This window comes from Pongo pygmaeus, chromosome 2 (assembly GCF_028885625.2).
Source record: "Pongo pygmaeus isolate AG05252 chromosome 2, NHGRI_mPonPyg2-v2.0_pri, whole genome shotgun sequence".
In the NCBI taxonomy this organism is placed as follows: domain Eukaryota; kingdom Metazoa; phylum Chordata; class Mammalia; order Primates; family Hominidae; genus Pongo; species Pongo pygmaeus.
Genome location: NC_085930.1, coordinates 6,936,534 through 6,954,384, shown reverse-complemented (window position 1 = coordinate 6,954,384; position 17,851 = coordinate 6,936,534). Strand labels below are relative to the sequence as shown.

Sequence of the window (17,851 nt, the reverse complement as noted above, 5' to 3'; positions counted from 1 at the left end):
ACTGGGTGGAGCCCACGACAGCTCAAGGAGGCCTGCCTGCCTCTGTAGGCTCCACCTCTGGGGGCAGGGCACAGACAAACAAAAAGACAGCAGTAACCTCTGCAGACTTAAATGTCCCTGTCTGACGGCTTTGAGGAGAGCAGTGGTTCTCCCAGCACGCAGCTGGAGATCTGAGAACGGGCTGACTGCCTCCTCAAGTGGGTCCCTGACCCCTGACCCCCGAGCAGCCTTACTGGGAGGCACCCCCCCAGCAGGGACAGACTGACACCTCACACGGCCGGCCAGGTACTCCAACAGACCTGCAGCTGAGGGTTCTGTCTGTTAGAAGGAAAACTAACAGAAAGGACATCCACACCAAAAACCCATCTGTACATCACCATCATCAAAGACCAAAAGTAGATAAAACCACAAAGATGGGGAAAAAACAGAGCAGAAAAACTGGAAACTCTAAAAAGCAGAGTACCTCTCCTCCTCCAAAGGAACGCAGTTCCTCACCAGCAACGGAACAAAGCTGGACGGAGAATGACTTTGACGAGCTGAGAGAAGGCTTCAGACAATCAAATTACTCCGAGCTACGGGAGGATATTCAAACCAAAGGCAAAGAAGTTGAAAACTTTGAAAAAAATTTAGAAGAATGTATAACTAGAATAACCAATACAGAGAAGTGCTTAAAGGAGCTGATGGAGCTGAAAACCAAGGCTCGAGAACTACGTGAAGAATGCAGAAGCCTCAGGAGCCAATGCGATCAAATGGAAGAAAGGGTATGAGCCCTGGAAGATGAAATGAATGAAATGAAGCGAGAAGGGAAGTTTAGAGAAAAAAGAATAAAAATAAATGAGCAAAGCCTCCAAGAAATGTGGGACTATGTGAAAAGACCAAATCTACGTCTGATTGGTGTACCTGAAAGTGACGGGGAGAATGGAACCAAGTTGGAAAACACTCTGTAGGATATTATCCAGGAGAACTTCCCCAATCTAGCAAGGCAGGCCAACATTCAGATGCAGGAAATACAGAGAACGCCACAAAGATACTCCTCGAGAAGAGCAACTCCAAGACATATAACTGTCAGATTCACCAAAGTTGAAATGAAGGAAAAAATGTTAAGGGCAGCCAGAGAGAAAGGTCGGGTTACCATCAAAGGGAAGCCCATCAGACTAACAGTGGATCTCTCGGCAGAAACCCTACAAGCCAGAAGAGAGTGGGGGCCAATATTCAACATTCTTAAAGAAAAGAATTTTCAACCCAGAATTTTATATCCAGCCAAACTAAGCTTCATAAGTGAAGGAGAAATAAAATCCTTTACAGACAAGCAAATGCTGAGAGATTTTGTCACCACCAGGCCTGCCCTGAAAGAGCTCCTGAAGGAAGCGCTAAACATGGAAAGGCACAACCGGAACCAGCCACTGCAAAATCATGCCAAAATGTAAAGACCATCGAGACTAGGAAGAGACTGCATCAACTAACGAGCAAAATAACCAGCTAACATCATAATGACAGGATCAAATTCACACATAACAATATTAACTTTAAATGTAAATGGACTAAATGCTCCAATTAAAAGACACAGACTGGCAAATTAGATAAAGACTCAAGACCCATCAGTGTGCTGTATTCAGGAAAACCATCTCACGTGCAGAGACACACATAGGCTCAAAATAAAAGGATGGAGGAAGATCTACCAAGCAAATGGAAAACAAAAAAAGGCAGGGGTTGCAATCCTAGTCTCTGATAAAACAGACTTTAAACCAACAAAGATCAAAAGAGACAAAGAAGGCCATTACATAATGGTAAAGGGATTAATTCAACAAGAAGAGCTAACTATCCTAAATATATATGCACCCAATACAGGAGCACCCAGATTCATAAAGCAAGTCCTGAGTGACCTACAAAGAGACTTAGACTCCCACACATTAATAATGGGAGACTTGAACACCCCACTGTCAACATTAGACAGATCAACGAGAAGGAAGTCAACAAGGATACCCAGGAATTGAACTCAGCTCTGCACCAAGCGGACCTAATAGACATCTACAGAACTCTCCACCCCAAATCAACAGAATATACATTTTTTTCAGCACCACACCACACCTATTCCAAAATTGACCACATACTTGGAAGTAAAGCTCTCCTCAATAAATGTAAAAGAACAGAAATTATAACAAACTATCTCTCAGATCACAGTGCAATCAAGCTAGAACTCAGGATTAAGAATCTCACTCAAAACCATTCAACTACATGGAAACTGAACAACCTGCTCCTGAATGACTACTGGGTACATAATGAAATGAAGGCAGAAATAAAGATGTTCTTTGAAACCAACAAGAACCAAGACACAACATACCAGAATTTCTGGGATGCATTCAAAGCAGTGTGTAGAGGGAAATTTATAGCACTAAATGCCCACAAGAGAAAGCAGGAAAGATCCAAAATTGACACCCTAACATCACAATTAAAAGAACTAGAAAAGCAAGAGCAAACACATTCAAAAGCTAGCAGAAGGGAAGAAATAACTAAAATCAGAGCAGAACTGAAGGAAATAGAGACACAAAAAACCCTTCAAAAAATTAATGAATCCAGGAGCTGGTATTTTGAAAGGATCAACAAAATTGATAGACCGCTAGCAAGATTAATAAAGAAAAAAAGAGAGAAGAATCAAATAGATGCAATAAAAAATGATAAAGGGGATATCACCACCGATCCCACAGAAATACAAACTACCATCAGAGAATACTACAAACACCTCTATGCAAATAAACTAGAAAATCTAGAAGAAATGGATAAATTCCTCAACACATACACCCTCCCAAGACTAAACCAGGAAGAAGTTGAATCTCTGAATAGACCAATAACAGGAGCTGAAATTGTGGCAATAATCAATAGCTTACTAACCAAAAAAAGTCCAGGACCAGACGGGTTCACAGCAGAATTCTACCAGAGGTACAAGGAGGAACTGGGACCATTCCTGCTGAAACTATTCCAATCAATAGAAAAAGAGGGAATCCTCCCTAACTCATTTTATGAGGCCAGCATCATCCTGATACCAAAGCCTGGCAGAGACACAACAAAAAAAGAGAATTTTAGACCAATATCCTTGATGAACATTGATGCAAAAATCCTCAATAAAATACTGGCAAACAGAATCCAGCAGCACATCTAAAAGCTTATCCACCATGATCAAGTGGGCTTCATCCCTGGGATGCAAGGCTGGTTCAATATACGCAAATCAATAAATGTAATCCAGCATATAAACAGAACCAAAGACAAAAACCACATGATTATCTCAATAGATGCAGAAAAGGCCTTTGACAAAATTCAACAACCCTTCATGCTAAAAACTCTCAATACATTAGGTATTGATGGGGCATATCTCAAAATAATAAGAGCTATCTATGACAAACCCACAGCCAATATCATACTGAATGGGCAAAAACTGGAAGCATTCCCTTTGAAAACTGGCACAAGACAGGGATGCCCTCTCTCACCACTTCTATTCAACATAGTGTTGGAAGTTCTGGCCAGGGCAATTAGGCAGGAGAAGGAAATCAAGGGTATTCAATTAGGAAAAGAGGAAGTCAAATTGTCCCTGTTTGCAGATGACATGATTGTATACCTAGAAAACCCCATTGTCTCAGCCCAAAATCTCCTTAAGCTGATAAGCAACTTCAGCAAAGTCTCAGGATACAAAATCAATGTACAAAAATCAGAAGCATTCTTATACACCAAGAACAGACAAACAGAGAGCCAAATCATGAGTGAACTCCCATTCACAATTGCTTCAAAGAGAATAAAATACTTAGGAATCCAACTTACAAGGGATGTGAAGGACCTCTTCAAGGAGAACTACAAACCACTGCTCAAGGAAATAAAAGAGGATACAAACAAATGGAAGAACATTCCATGCTCATGGGTAGGAAGAATCAATATCGTGAAAATGGCCATCCTTCCCAAGGTAATTTACAGATTCAATGCCATCCCCATCAAGCTACCAATGACTTTCTTCACAGAATTGGAAAAAACTACTTTAAAGTTCATATGGAACTAAAAAAGAGCCCGCATCGCCAAGTCAATCCTAAGCCAAAAGAACAAAGCTGGAGGCATCACGCTACCTGACTTCAAACTATACTATAAGGCTACAGTAACCAAAACAGCATGGTACTGGTACCAAAACAGAGAGGTAGATCAATGGAACAGAACAGAGCTGTCAGAAATAACGCCACATATCTACAACTATCTCATCTTTGACAAACCTGAGAAAAACAAGAAATGGGGAAAGGATTCCCTATTTAATAAATGGTGCTGGGAAAACTGGCTAGCCATATGGAGAAAGCTGAAACTGGATCCCTTCCTTACACCTTATACAAAAATCAATTCAAGATGGATTAAAGACTTAAATGTTAGGCCTAAAACCATAAAAACCCTAGAAGAAAACCTAGGCATTACCATTCAGGACATAGGCATGGGCAAGGACTTCATGTCTAAAACACCAAAAGCAATGGCCACAAAAGCCAAAATTGACAAATGGGATCTAATTAAACTAAAGAGCTTCTGCACAGCAAAAGAAACTACCATCAGAGTGAACAGGCAACCTACAAAATGGGAGAAAATTTTTGCAACCTACTCATCTGACAAAGGGCTAATATCCAGAATCTACAATGAACTCCAACAAATTTACAAGAAAAAAACAAACAACCCCATCAAAAAGTGGGTGAAGGACATGAACAGACACTTCTCAAAAGAAGACATTTATGCAGCCAAAAAACACATGAAAAAATGCTCACCATCACTGGCCATCAGAGAAATGCAAATCAAAACCACAGTGAGATACCATCTCACACCAGTTAGAATGGCAATCATTAAAAAGTCAGGAAACAACAGGTGCTGGAGAGGATGTGGAGAAATAGGAACACTTTTACACTGTTGGTGGGACTGTAAACTAGTTCAACCATTGTGGAAGTCAGTGTGGCAATTCCTCAGGGATCTAGAACTAGAAATTCCATTTGACCCAGCCATCCCATTACTGGGTATATACCCAAAGGACTATAAATCATGCTGTTATAAAGACACATGCACACGTATGTTTATTGAGGCATTATTCACAATAGCAAAGACTTGGAACCAACCCAAATGTCCAACAATGATAGACTGGATTAAGAAAATGTGGCACATATACACCATGGAATACTATGCAGCCATAAAAAATGATGAGTTCATGTCCTTTGTAGGGACATGGATGAAATTGGAAATCATCATTCTCAGTAAACTATCACAAGAACAAAAAACCAAACACCGTATATTCTCACTCATAGGTGGGAATTGAACAATGAGAACACATGGACACAGGAAGGGGAACATCACACTTTGGGGACTGCTGTGGGGTGGGGGTAGCGGGGAGGGATAGCATTGGGAGATATACCTAATGCTAGATGACGAGTTAGTGGGTGCAGCACACCAGCATGGCACATGTATACATATGTAACTTGCCTGCACATTGTGCACATGTACCATAAAACCTAAAGTATAATAATAATAATTAAAAAAAATACATTCTAAAAAAATAGTAAAAAAAATAAATTAAGTATGCACTGTAAATTTCCTTATAAATACAGTTGAATTTTATATTTATTAGTCACTGTAAAGTGAATATGAAAATAACTTTATCTTGATTAGAATAACATTTTCCTGTTTATTAACTCTAATGAGAACATCAAAGAATATGATTAAATTAAAATGCATTTTCAAGGTATAGTTGTTTGTGGGGCACTGAACAAATCTGTTTTCTTCTAATTTTGAAGCAACGGACGCCATCTTGTTTCTTCCTACTTGAGACATTCTGCAATGTCTACATGTGACATAAAATTTACCATAAATTTAGCTCACTCACTCACTCTATCTATCTATCTATCTATCTATCTATCTATCTATGTATCTAACTGTCCTGTCTCTGCCTCATCTACCTACATAATGAATAAGATCTTATAAGCTTGCATTATAAATTTATTGCATTAAATATATGGTAGTATTTTAAAGATTCTCACCTAATTGAATCTCTGCTCAGCCACTAAATCAGCAACTAAATAGATACGGATTTCGTAGAAAAAAGTTATGTAATTTATTTAAGTTTAATTTTAAAGCTGATAATTCAGTTTGTGAAAAATTTTTAAGTTCGTTTGAAACAACTTAGATATGGCTATCTATTTTTTCAGTGGTAACTTTATTAAATCTAAATACATGCTAAGTACTGCTGATGAAAATTTAGTGTCTGAATTGAGATGTTTTGTGAGAAGTACATTACAGATTTCAAATACTTATTATAAAAATGTGAAATATCTAATTAATATTTTATTTTATATCATTAAATATATTTCAACATATAACAAGAAAATATTTTAGAAAGGTCAGCTTGAATAAAAATGTCATTAAAATCAATTTCGCCTGTTTCTCTTTACTTTTTAAAATGTGCTGACTAGAAAGTTTGAACTTACTTATGTGGCTTGCATTGTATTTCTATTTGACAACACTGTTAGAAGAATTCCCCAAGAGAAAGGGTAATATAATATGCCCTACATATAAAAATAAATTTGAAATGAATTAGGAGAGTTTGGTGTGAAAAATAAGTCATAAACAACTATGATAGGTACTCACTTTATTTTTGAAAGGGTGATAGTTTTATCAGTAGTAGGGAAAAGGAACAAATATATTTATAGCTTTGACTATATAAAATTAATTACTGACTTTGTGGGTTTCTATGTGTATATTTTAAGAATCCATCATGAGTAAAATTAAAAAGCAACAGTTCACAATGTTTCCACAGCAGCTCCTCTTGCCTTCCATGGAGGAGAAAGGCCTTCTACTCAATTCTCTGCAGTGGATAGCACTGGCATCATTCTTCTGGACCTTTATTTCTTCCCTGGACAAGGAGAGGCTCATCCCATTCTTGTGACTGTATCAAACCTGATCTTTCTCTCCTTGGCAGCATACATTGCTTTTCTTCATTCCTGTTTTGTAATAAGTTTCAGTTATTGGGAGTGATTTAAGTATGCTTGGGTACTCACATGTACTTTTTAAACTGCACATTTATGAAATTTTTGTGGTTAGCAGGAATAGGAGCAGTCTTGTGCCACTAGACAGTCATATGATAGAGATACATTTTGAGAAATGTGTAGTTAGGTGCTTTCATTGTCATGAGCACATCGTAGAGTGTACTAACACACACCTAGATGGCAGAGCACATTACACACCTAGAGCATAAGGTATAACCTATTACTCCTAGGCTACAAATCTGTACAGCATGTTACTGTTTTTAATAGTGTAAGAAGATAGTAACACACTGGTATTTCTGTATCTAAACATAGAAAAGATACAGTAAAAATACAGAATTATAATTTTTGGAACCACAGTTATATATGCAGTCCATTGTTGCCTAAAATGTTATGCAGCACGTGGCTATATATGAATTGTCATTTTTCAGCCACATACATGATATGGTGCAAGGGTTAATGGTAAGTTTTAATGGATAGAAGTAGGTATCCCTATTTTGGCTTTCAGAAGCTAAATTTTTTATTGCTAAGTTTTTTATTTTTTCCGGTGAAAGCTGAATTAGTATATTAATGCCATCTGCCTCCTGTGACTTTAATTTAATTTTTAATTCAGTAGGCATAAACTCATGATATAATGCATTGGGAATTATGCCTACTCACCTATGTTGTGTTCTTGTCAGGTATGTTTGACCTGAATCTAATGTTGAAAAAACATCAGATATATCTGGAAAGCAGGATGGGTGTATAGGCTGATTAACCTGGACCCTTAGAGGAGTCAGTATCAAGAAAGACCTAGGAGAGGGTGTAACTCTTATGCACTAAGAGAACTAAAGATTCAAATGCTATACATAATTGAATCTTGAAAAAACATTTTGAGGATGATTGGGAAAATTTGTGTTATGAACTGTGTATTAAATAATACTATGATTGTTAATATTCTTAAGTGTGGTAATGATGTGGTTTCATTGGAAATAATATTTTCCTTCTTGAGAGATGCATGCTGAAGTATTTAAGAGTGAAGTATACTTTTAGAAGTACATTCATGCCTACTTTTGAAAGGTTTGACAAAAGGTGAGTGTGTGTGTATGTGTGTGTTCTTAAGTGTGGTAATGATGTTGTGGTTTCATTGGAAATAATATTTTCCTTCTTGAGAGATGCATGCTGAAGTATTTAAGAGTGAAGTATACTTTTAGAAGTACATTCACGCCTACTTTTGAAAGGTTTGACAAAAGGTGAGTGTGTGTGTATGTGTATGTGTGTGCATGCTTACATATGTAGATAGGCAATAGGTATTGCAGAGCTGTTGACAAATCATATAGGTTTTTCTGTACTGCCCTTTCAGACTTTCAGTGAATTTAATATTTTTCAAAATAAAAAAACATATGCATAGGTATTTTTATGTATATGTGGCATGGGGATGAGAAGTGTGATTAATTAATAATGCAAAATCCCAACATAAAAGTGACAAATATTTGCAACATACATGAAAAATGGTTAATCAAACCAGTTTGTTAGAAAATCTTAAGATCAATAAGAAAAAGATAATTTCCTTAATAGAAGAATAGCCAAATAACGTGTTATCAAGAAAATAAAGACAAATTAAGTAAATAAAGATATTAAAATATTTAACACTGATAATCACAGGCAGGAACTTAAATACAATGCCAAGGTAGAAATTTTGCCTTTTCTTTGGTACAATATTTTACAATTATAAATAATATTACAGTCTAGGGAAACAGACTGTCTCTTAAACTACTGATAAAAGTACAATACCTTACAAACGTTATTTGTAAATTTGTAACGAGTAACATATATATTTATATAAATTTGTATTAACATATCCTAAGAAAACCTAAAATATCAGCAAAATTGTACCAACAAAGTTTTTTGTTTTTTGTTTTTTTTTTTTTTTTTTTTGAGACGGAGTCTCACTCTGTTGCCAGGCTGGAGTGCAAAGGCACGATCTCTGCTCACTGTAACCTCCGCCTCCTGGATTCAAGTGATTCTCCTGCCTCAGCCTCCCGAGTAGCTGGGACTACAGGTGTGCCCCAACATGCCTAGCTAATTTTAGTAATTTTAGTAGAGACAGGGTTTCACCATGTTGGCCAGGCTGCTCTCGATCTCCTGACCTCATGATCCACCTGCCTTGGCCTCCCAAAGTGCTGGGCTTACAGGCATGAGCCATAGCAACTAGCCCAACAAAGACTTTTTAACAGGATATTTTTAAAAGGCAGAACATTATAGCTTCCAGAGTATGTTTCCTCATATTTAGAGCATACAATTTTTAAAATGTCTACATCTTGGTGGGGTGGTGTTGCAGGTACTAAATAATGACAGAAAGACTGTAAAATTAATAGGATTAAATAAGATGATGAATGCATAGTAGACAGTACAGTATGTTAATCAAATCGAAATGACTAACATAGACTCCAGTGGGGATTAGGACTGTGTGGTATGTTAGTTAAATAGGAAAGATGAGCATAAAGTCTTATGTGGATTAGGTAAATAAATTATATGCTATTCAACAGAAAACTATGAATTTATTAAAAGCTATGTGCTCAAAGATTTCTAACTGGTATTTTAAAATAAAATGTCAGGTTACCAAAGACTTTAGTATGATAGTAATGTTGTAAAAAAAAAACCACACACACACAAGTATTTAAATTTACCTTCATGTAAGAGCATAAAAAGCCACATAGCAAAACACTATTAGAGTTCTTCAGAGGGTAGAATCATAAACAATGTTAACGTTCTTTTTTCTTTTTCTCCCTAAATTCCTCACAGTTATTTCATTTATTGATTTAAAACCCCCAAACTCAAATAAAAAATAACCAAACTTTTGCAAGTAACAACATTATTCTCTGAAAATAGAATATGATTTTTATTTCCCAATGCAGAGTATTAAGAGAAAATTTATAATGAAGATAAATTCAAGGCACTGACATAGCAGGACTTTAGAATTATTTGAGGGTGTCTTCCTACTCAGAAGAAGCAATCTACAGGGTTAAAACAATGAGGATGGTATCATACATTATAGAAATAGACTGGTGTAGCGGAATCAGATAGGCTTGGGTAAAAACTGATTTTGATGTTCTTCATGGTATGATTTAAGTTTTTAATCTTTTGAAATTTCCATTTTCCCACCCATTTTTATACTGAGAATAATAACACCTAGATAAGGGAACTACGATTGTTAAATGAAACTATAAGAGTGGGGAGGGGGCGGGAAAGAGAGAGAAGCCACTATCTGCTGTGCCAAACTTTAAATTATTCAGTTTACATACATGATCTCATTTAATCCTCACATACCAATGAGGTGTTCTGGGTATAATTCCTTGCAAAGTCCATCTGACTTCAAGAACCACATTGGTGCACAGAGCCTCCTTTACAAGCCCTAAAGCCAGATTCTGGAGGTGTAATGTTTTCTTTGTCCCTACAACCTGAAGAGAATCATTTTGGCAGTGTGACCTCTGAGAGTATAACATTTCTCCATTAGACCTTAAATTCTATTGAGATGCCCTAAAGTGAATCTTTGTCAAAATTCAGAAACAAAGAAGCCAAAGTTAACCTCTTTGTTCTCTAGAAGGCTTAAATGAAAAAGGGTGGGCCAGGCGCGGCAGCTCATGCCTGTAATCCCAGCACTTTGGGAGGCCGACGCAGGAGGATGGCTTGAGGTCAGGAGATGGAGACCATCCTGGCCAACATGGTGAAACCCCGTCTCTACTAAAAATAGAAAAATTAGCCTGGTGTGGTGCCGCGCGCCTGTAGTCCTAGCTACTCAGGAGGCTGAGGCAGGAGAAACGCTTGAACCCAGGAGATGGAGAGGTTGCAGTGAGCCAAGATCGGCCACTGCACTCCAGCCTCGGCGACAGAGCAAGACTCCCTATTAAAAAAAAAAAAAAAAAGAAAAGAAAAGAAAAGGAAAAGGGTGATAGAAGTTTCAGTCAGCCAGAGGAATAGAAATCAAGGGGATTCACAAAAATGCCACTTGCCTTTGCTTTTTGTTTATAGCTTTTGCATCTTTCTACAGAGTCAGGATGTTCCCTATAGAGTCACAGGCCTGATTTTAGCACACAGCTGAGATTAAGGAGATCCAATAGCATTTTGAACCTTCAGATAAACAGATCAGATGACATTAAAACTAAGAGGCAGTGAGAGATCAGTAATGCATTGTTATAGCTTTGAGGCTGAATGGAAATTATTATACTTCTACAAAGTCTTCCCTCCTGAAACACTTGCTATACTATACCACGGAATCACAGACATTTATCGCCCTTAAGACATCCACTCCTTGTCAGAAGCTTCTGAGCATAGATGGAATGATGCTCAGTTCAAGACAACATATCTATAAATCCTACCCCATTAATTTACTTTCTTTTCAAGAAATATTCCTGAAATTCAAGCTGCTTGACCAAAGAGCTGAGATTTTATCATTTGAAATAAAAGCAGCTTTATGTCTATTTGTTTAGTTTTCAAATTAGATGGTATTTTTTTCTTTTAATTGCACATGCTAACAATTTTTAGTGGGCAGGCTCATATGCAATATTATGGCATGAAAATAATTTACAGAACTATGAGTGTCTCTCTGAATTATCCCCAGTTCACTGCATTATTAAATATTATATATATTATTCCATATATTTTTTATCAAATAAATGTTTTTCTTGCAAATGAGATCAAAACTGCTTAGCATTATGTAAGATTACTAGACACTGATGAGATAACATGAATTTTTTTTTTACTAAAATGTCCTGCTTTTAGTTTATATACTGCATTGATAGACACAACGGAAAATGTGGTAAGAGAAAAATGGGAAGGCAATTTAGTTTATTTACACAATATCCACATTTGTTAGTATTTAATGTTTATTATTTATTCATCCTTTTTTTATTGCCTCTGTGCCTTGAGATAAAGATTTGAGCATGTGCTTTCCTCATGTTTATCTGGATCCAACAGAAGGTCGCCTGGGAGCTGGAAGGGCAAGCATTTTAAAATCCAAATATTTAATTACCTCTCCTGGCCTGGTTGAGGAGGCATCCCGTAGTTTGCAGGGACAAGGGTGCTTGTGTTTGGGCTGGTGGTTCAGTGTGTCTGAGAATGAATGTTTGACACTCCCTTCATGGATTGTGAAGCAGGCTGAGAACTAATCAGTTTTCTGTAACCTACTGTTTTGTAGCTTTATTATTTTCAAAGATGGTGAGTTCCCAGGTTGGACCCACTAAGAACCAACTATGTGTATGACAGGCAATCTAAACAAGGTGGCCCACATTTTTTAGTAAGACCTGATTGTTCATTTTGTTTTATATTGATTGTAAATTTGTTTCTATTTACTGTCAACTGTAGGTCCTGGTTCTTCTTCCTGAAGCAACATAAATCAGCCCTTTCTTTTTTCTACACTGTAGCTCTCCTGCCTATTTGATATTTTCTATGATCCATAGAGGTTAATGTTAGACTATGTGATATTTTGACTTGAATTGCCTGTGACAATTCTGTATGTACATATGTATATTAGAATATAAACCATAAAATCATTTCTGGTAGAACAAGGTCTAGCTAGTTAACTGTAATTGGGACCTAAAAGAAATCTGCTTTGAAAAATATTTTAAAATGTATATTTAATCACAGCATCTTTATGATACTGTATATGATTTGAGTAATGGTAAAAATGTGATTGTGTATGAACATTATGAGAAATTGGGACTGTAGTAAATTTTATAATTGTAGGTATTAGAAATTTCATCGAACAAACTCAATAATAAAAAGGATATTTAGGGTATTAGATTCCTTATGAAATCAGAATTTATTGGTAATTTCACTGGAATGTTTGAAAGGGTATATGTCACTGAGGTGGGGAGAGGTATTTTGATGAAAGCCAGTGGAATGCTCCTAAAAATTTTCTTTTTTTAAAAAAAGAAAAAGATCGTGGTGCAGTTAACATATTGCATGCCTGTCGGCATCTTATTCTAAAGCACTCTCCACACAAGAGTAATTTTAATAATTAGGACTGTCTTTATGCTACTGCTGACAACTTCCAAATGTCTACAGGGAACTGAATGTCAGAGTGTGTGTGTGTGTGTGCGCGCACACGCGCGTAGGCGTGTGTTCTCTCTTGTGGGTGTGACTTTCTCCTCTATTCTTCAGCAGCATTTAGCCTGGCATAAAATCATATTTTACTACTTACAATTAGCCTTAGCCATTGACAGGAGGTAAGGGGAAAGAAAAGTAAAACCCTTTTTTTAAAAAAAATTATTTTTATTTATACATTTAGTTTTTTCTTTCCAACTTTTATTTTTGGTTCAGAGGGTACATGTGCAGGTTTGTCATATAGATAAATTGCATGTTGTGGGTTTTGGTGTATAGATTATTTCATCATCCAGTTAATGAACATAGTACCTGATAGGTCAGGGGTCCCCAGCGCCTAGGCCACCGTCTGGTACTGGTCTGTGGCCTGTTAGGAACTGGGCCACACAGCAGGAGGTGAGCCACTGTCAAGAGAGCCATCTGTATTTACATGTCACATCATGGCTCACGATACCACCTGAGCCTGCTGTCAGATCAGCAGTGGCTTTAGATTCTACTAGCAGCGCCAACCCTATTGTGAACTGCACATGTAGGGGATCTAGGTTGCGTGGTTCTTTATGAGAATCTAATGCCTGATGATCTGTCACTGTCTCCCATCACCCCCAGATGGGACTGTCTAGTTTCAGGAAAACAAGCTCAGGGCTCCCATGGGTCTACAATATGGTGAGTTGTATAATGATTTCTTTATATCTTATAATGTAATAATAATAGAAATAAAGTGCACAATAAATGTAATGTGCTTGAATCATCCTGAAACTATTCTCTCACCCCACGGTCTGTGGAAAAATTGTCTTCTACAAAACTTGTCCCTGGTGCCAAAAGGGTTGGGGGACCACTGTGATAGGTACTTTTTCAACCTTCACCCACCTCCCACCCTTCACCATCAAGTAGGCCCTGATGTCTTTTGTTCCCTTTTTTGTGTCCATGTGTACTCAATGTTTAGCTCCCACTTATGAGAACATGCAGTATTTGATTTTCTGTTCCTGCATTAATTTACTCAGGAGTATGGCCTCCAGCTCCATTCATGCTGCTGCAAAGGACATGATTTCATTATTTTTTATGGATGTGTAGTATTCCATGGTATAGATGTACCATATTTTCTTTATCCAGTTCACCATTGATGGGCATCGAGGTTAATTCCTTGTCTTTGCTGTTGTGAATCATGCTGTGATGAACATAGACGTGCATGTTTCTTTATGGCAGAATGGTTTATATTTCTTTGGGTATATACTCAGTAATGGGATTGCTGGGTTGAATGGCAGTTCTGTTTCAAGTTCTTTGAGAAAAGGAAGTAAAATTTTAAGAGTAATGTTATTTGAGATTAGGCATTTGGTTCATTATTATTGTCACTTTCTGCTTTGAAATTTGTTCTCTTGAATATGAAGATTTAACGACAAAGAGAATCCCAATTATAAATTTATAAATCCCAATTATAAAACAAACATTATAAAAAACCGTTTGTTTTAAGTGTCAAGCCAGTCCTTCGAAAGTCTTGTTTGGTATTTCCTTTAGAGAAGGATATTTTTAGATCCAGAAGGCTCTAAGGGAGTTATGAAGAATCAGCACAGAGGAAAAAAACCAATACATTCACACTCCCATTCCCATGACATCAGAATCACCTGGGAAGATATTGCAAAAAACTGATAATGCCCAGGCCCCTACCAGAGAAATGATTTTATTAGTCTGACATAGGGCTTGGATGTTGGTATTTTTCAATATCTCTTCAGGTGATTCCAGTGTGTAGCTAGGGATTGGAATAGCTGGTCTACTCTAGAACAGCATAAATGTAAAATTTATACTTGGCAGGCTTAGCACTTGAATTAGGAACTATCATAGAGGTATGTCTCACTGTTTCTAACTAGTTGTGGTGCTCTGTCAGTTCCAAGAAAAATATTATTGTTGGCTACTAAATGGTTAGCTTAATACTATACCCACTTGTCTTGCATCTGGCTAGTACTTGCCAGTAAGACTGAATGGCAAATCTGTCTTCCCTATGTTAGTACTTTGTTGTCATGTGAAATGAGATCAATATCCCATCTCTGCACAAAAGTTAAAGCATGGGGGATCTCTTGAGAGAGACTTTTTAAATGAGATTTATAAAATCTTATGTGTTTTCTGATTATAATATGTATAATAAGCTATATTTTTGTTATTATAAAATAAGATTAACATTTATATGATTCTACAACATAAAAATGTTTAATAGGCAGTAGATTCATTCATGAGGAAGACAAGATAATTTAGAAGGTGAGTAAAGTGTAAATTCTGGAAAAGCAAGATCAATCAATATTTAAATTATATTCAGGGCTCAGACTAAGTGTTATGTCTTTGGGAAGGTATGTTATTTGGCTTATGACATATAAGTATATGACAGCTAGGAAAAAAGAATTAAGAAGAATGCAATATGACTTTGTAGAGGCCAATGAATCATGTTGGTTTGGTCCAATCAGAAATGATATTGGGTTCATTTACATAGGATCTAACTCACGTGACGGGAGTTGGGGAAACTATAACAGTCTGAGATATAGATTGAAATATTTAATAAAATTAGTATTTAAATTTCCAAATTTAAACACTAAGAGATACATTTACAGAGAACATATACGCAGGGGGAATTCGTGCAGGATATATTTAAAACCTATCTCATTATCATGTCCTTTCTTCCTCCTCCCGTCTCCGAAGAGAGATGTCTTAGCTTCTTGTTTTCACCTTCTTTTTTAGCATTAGATCCACCAGGTTTGCATAACATTCTTTAAAAAACCATTCCAAACTTTATTTATCTATAACTTATGTTGATAATCATTGAGAGAAGGCACTTTTAAGATTTATGATTATTATTTATTATGTCCATGTCTTGGCTTCTTCATATATTGAAGATACGTATGTATATAGGAGACCTCTCTGCTAAGGCCGTCTAGTTCCCCCATAACTCCACAAGGCAGCACTGCCTCCCATATGCAGCAACCATTATCTTGCTACAATTAAGGTATCCTATTAGTTTGTATGATTTTCTTTTATATTTATAGTAATTTATTTATTTGAGATGGAGTCTCATTCTTTTGCCCAGGCTAGAGGTCAGTGGCACGGTCTCAGCTCACTGCAACCTCCACCTTCCGGGTTCAAGCAATTCTCCTGCCTCAGCCTCCTGAGTAGTTGCAATTACAGGTGCATGCCACCATGCCCAGCTAACTTTTTGTATTTTTTAGTGGAGATGGGGTTTTACTATGTTGGCCAGTCTGGTCTTGAACTCCTGACCTCAGATGATCTACCCATCTCGGCCTCTCAAAGTGCTGGGATTACAGGCATGAGCCACTGTGCCTGGCCTCGTAGCATTTTAAAATTATTTTTATTTTACATAAGGACAGCATTTCCCTCCTTTTATCAAGAAACAACTCCACCGACATAGCACAGCTCCCAAAAGCCATCTGGATTTGCTCTTAGCAGTGTTGTAAGCTTATCCATAAGGATGACTTTTAGCAGAAACTATTCTAGAAACAATTTTCTTCAAAGGGTCTACATGCTTTTGGAATAAATGTTCATATTTTTTCCACAGCATTTTGAATATAAATTTAATAACACAGCTACACTATGAATCTATGTGCTATTTAACTTGTCAAATTAGCAAAATATTGCCCATCTTTTGCTACATCTGACAGTCCATGTGTTTCTGTGCATCTCTCTGTCTCATTCTGATCTATGTTCCTTTTAAAATGAAAACATTGGCAAAAAACTTTTATTAGACTTTTTTTTTGTAAGTAACTTTGTAATGATGTGTATCCATTTGTAAGTAAATTCTAAAACAAATAATAAAATAATGCATTTAAAATCCCATCTATTCCTTAACCTCTAGGACAGAAATGTAATATATTTGATTTGGGTTTAAATATTAGAACTGTTTGATGAGTTTAAACAGCAAACTTCATGAGGATAGAGGGGATACCATCTGTGTGACTTACTGCTTATTATCTGGTGCCTATCACGGGGCCTGGTACATAGTGAATACTCAGTAAGTATTTGTTAGATATATTCAGACATTTAAAAAGTGATTTGCTCTTTGAGCTTTAAGATACCACCCACAGAAAAATTTTAGAATTTGAGTAATAAGCTCAAGTCTAACACTTGTGGTCCAAAACAATTATGAGTTATATCTCAGCTTTCTATTATAGGGTCTTAATATAGTTTACTACAAAAATGACATTGAATAAGAGGAGGCACATGTAACTAAGCTTTTAAAAGCCTTTCTGACAGCATAGTTTCATTGTCAATTTGAAAATTTCTCAAATAAATAGGTTTCTTTTCATTCTCTTAATAGAAACAGAAAGTGTTTGAGTAAATCACTAGAAGCCCTAGTGAGCAGAGGTTCTCTGTTTTACCTCCTCGTTTCCTTTTTATAGAATGAATCCTACTCCCTTTAAAAATATTTACTTTTTTCTTATTATATCTTCATCTTCTAATCTTATTTTCTCAGTTGTTTTCTCTAAAAACAGAAATGTGATTTCACATTACTGTGTACAGTTTTAGTATATTTAGTTTTTTTGTAATTGTGATTATTGTTTTCTGAAAAAATGAATTTTGAAGAGGACAACATAACTTTTGAGATAACCTATTTAAATTCTCATCCTCCTGATCCTTGAAGAAGCCTGGTGAGAATCTGTGATGTTGTCCAGCATGGAATACTTGAGAGGTGCTCAACTTACCGTGTCACAGTGTTTGAGGTTTTCTTAGATGTTATG

The 17,851-nt window shown here is 36.5% G+C and overlaps 1 protein-coding gene across 12 annotated transcripts in view; it reads left to right on the top strand.

Annotated features, from left to right (window-relative positions):
• The window catches only part of CSNKA2IP (casein kinase 2 subunit alpha' interacting protein), a 146,535-nt gene that overhangs the window by 74,262 nt on the left and 54,422 nt on the right, over positions 1-17,851 (top strand). The window lies entirely within an intron of this gene.